Genomic DNA, 3018 nt, shown 5'->3' with positions numbered 1-3018 from the left:
TAGCTCAGTCTGGCCTCTAACTTTCTAGTAATGTACCCAAGGAAAACCTCGAACCCCCATTCTTCCTACCTCGGTCTCCCCAGTGTTGGGATTACAAGGGTACACCTACACATGGGTTGGAACTAAACTCTTTCTAAATTCTGTGATGCTCAGACAGTTTTTTCCTGGACACAACGTCTGTAACCCACTAAGATGCCCAAGGCTTTGGCTATTCGAGAGAAAGAACTTTTGCTTTCAAACCAAGGTTCTTCTGGATCTGGCTGCGAAGCTGGCAACCCTGGGATGGGCCCCCCACGTCCCCTCTCCGCCCCCCACCCCTCCCCACCACACCCGATCTCGGCAGTGTGGTCATCCGAGGCACCGCGTCCAGCAGAGGTCGCTGTGAGGGCTCCGCCGTGCTCGGATGCGCCTGGGGGTCCACTCTCTCCGCGTGGGCTTGGGGCGGAAGGGGCGGGGCAGACGCAGAGGTGGCTCCCGCCTGAGGTCGGCGCGGTCCGGGGAGGGACGGGCGGACTGCGCAGGTGAGTGCGCCCCTACTGGCCCGCCGGCTCTGCCCCTCGCCGGGCGATCGCCCTCGGCTGCCTTCGGCCCTGCAGCGCTCCGGCTCCGGCCGTAGCTGCGAAGGCGCCCGGTTCCGCAGAGTTAGGGTAGCCCCGGGACGCCTCTCGACCCCCGGGACCTGGGAAAGGAGCTGGCCCAGGCTGTGCGTCCCGGGGCTTGGGTGCAGCTAGCTGCAGACGCGCGACTCCGGGCTGGGCGGCGTGGGAGTGTCCAGTTTCCTTTGACCTTGGGGGACCTGGGGAGGTTCTGGATGGGAGGGCTCCGGGGGTACCCGATCTTGTCTTAGAAGTCCGCTTCCGAGGGCTGCAGAAGGGAAGGGTTCCGTAGCTGCAGATCTAACTAATTAGAGGCCGGGCCTGGGTCTTACCGAGCTGAGAGCGGCGACACGCTCAGGACCGTGGATCCACTCCCAGCATAGTGCAGGCCAAGGGCAGCTTTGCCTTGCTACCCTGAACACTGCTCTTCTGGCAGTCTTGGCCTTCGTTACCAGCGTCTATTATAGCTTTATAAAAATCTCACCCGAAACGAACCTTACGGGCTTTCTTTCCTAGTCATCTCTAGTGCAAACTGCGGCCAAGGAGATTTTGTAATATGGACTCCTGCCGGGTTACTTTCTTACTAAAACTCTGTATCTCTCCTGCTGCCTGGGTCACCTCCAAACTTAGGTTTATAAGACTTCCGGAGAGCTAGTGTTAGTCCGGATACTTTGTTCTTTTCTGAGCTCAGCCTAATGCCGCAGTCCTCCCGTCGTACTGTTACTCTACAAGCTTTTTTTTTCTTTTAAAGATGGTCCCGTTGTGGCTGGCATCTTACTCACTTTTCTAGTGGAGGATGTCCTCCTTGAACACCTGCGCTCCTGATGCTTGAATTAGAGGCTTGCAACAACGTTTCCAGCTTTCTGCAAGCTTTTAATTTAATTACCAGGCACTGTCTCTGTGCACGTGAGATAAATAAAACAGGGATGAAGAGAAGTAGTCTAGTCTTGTGGAGTGTATGTACATGCAGACAATTGGTAAATTACCCAGGCAGCCTGTGATTAGCTCTCTGGGTGGGGTAAGTGTGGTAAAGGGGACCGGTTGGCAAGGTGGAGTAGCAGCGTTGGAATGGTTGGAATGGGCAGGCTGAGGGGATGTTTGAGTCTAGACTTGAAGGTGAGTTTCCTTGCAGATACCCAAGTGAGAGTGTTCTAGGCCTGTCTGGAACAAAATCCCCCGGTTTGGCCCCGGGTTTCCTGTGCTGGGAGTTTGGCCCAGTACCTTTAGGAAGAGCGGGGTCATGAAGGTTCTTCCTGATGAATGGACAAGTCTGTTCAGGGATTAGTGGTTATTAAGGGTGTACATGGCTTCGTTATGAAGACAAGCTCTCTCTGGCATGCTTAGCATGTCTCTCCTTATCTTCTGCCTTACGATGCAGCGAGAAGCCCTTTCACCACATGGCAGCTTCTAAAGTGCACTGGAGGGGAGGGTACTTTGTTTAGAGGGAGAAGAGGGTTAGGTACAAAAGCTTGTAGAATTTCCCAGACTCTAGAGGCCTGAGGTAAAAAAGCAAAAAAACAGAAACAAAACTATCCTTTATAATGGCCCCAGCTCAATTCAGTGGTAGCCAAGGAAAGCATGCTAAGAATAGCCGTGGTGTACGGGGACCGTGAAGACCAGTGTCAGGGTGGCAGGGGCTGAAGCCGACCAAGTGAGACAGGACATTTGTCATTGCTCAGGTTTTGTTTAGTTCTGGATTTTGTGTGAGAGGGTGTGGTGTAACTGCCTCATAGGGTTGAGCGGGTAACAGGTACTTAAGTCCTCATACTTAAATCGGTTTATACTTCAACTGATGCCCACTGCCAAAACAAGCTTTTCCGACTAATTTCTGGGTATACATGCAAGTATGTAAAAGGCGCTTTGATACCATATTTGTGTAGCAAACCAATAACAGATTTCCCCAGTTCTTCCCAGCCATGGGCTTTTGGACCAGGTTTACAGTTCTCCTGGTGTTGAAACAGGCTCTCATTAAGTTACCCATGCCGGCCGTGGCCACGCTCTGAGGTCTAAGCAGCCGTTGAACTTCACATCGTCCTGCCCCACCAGGCCCAGGACTGTTCTTTTCTTGAGTGCTTGGGTGGAGGTGGTTTTATAGTCTTGCTGGGTAGTTCATGCCGAACTGAACTTTTACCATGTCAAGCCTAAAGTCGTATTCACTCCCTGAAACCCATGCCAGAAAGCCAGAAGTGTGGTGTGAGCGTGTGATTCTTGTACTCTGTTGCCAAGATGAGTGACAGAGACAAGAAAATTAGCCTAGAGTACACAATATAATAGATATGAGAATCCTCGACTCAAAAAAGAGTCCTGCCAAAGCGGTGGCGCACGCCTTTAATCCCATCACTTGGGAGGCAGAGACAGGCGGATTTCTGAGTTCGAGGGAGGCAGAGACAGGCGGATTTCTGAGTTCGAGGCCAGCCTGGTC

At 52.8% G+C, this 3018-nt stretch overlaps 1 protein-coding gene across 1 annotated transcript in view; it reads left to right on the top strand.

Moving 5' to 3' along the window:
- Positions 1-442: 442 nt before the first annotated feature.
- Positions 443-3018, top strand: part of Mtres1 (mitochondrial transcription rescue factor 1) — a 15488-nt gene continuing 12912 nt past the window's right edge. The window contains exon 1 of the mRNA XM_031347988.1: positions 443-521. The gene's annotated coding sequence lies outside the window, so the exon portion shown is untranslated. The remainder of the gene's footprint in view (positions 522-3018) is intronic.

This window comes from Mastomys coucha, unplaced genomic scaffold, assembly GCF_008632895.1.
Source record: "Mastomys coucha isolate ucsf_1 unplaced genomic scaffold, UCSF_Mcou_1 pScaffold3, whole genome shotgun sequence".
In the NCBI taxonomy this organism is placed as follows: domain Eukaryota; kingdom Metazoa; phylum Chordata; class Mammalia; order Rodentia; family Muridae; genus Mastomys; species Mastomys coucha.
The sequence above is the reverse complement of the archived record's forward strand: the minus strand, read 5'-3'. Positions and strand labels throughout refer to the sequence as shown.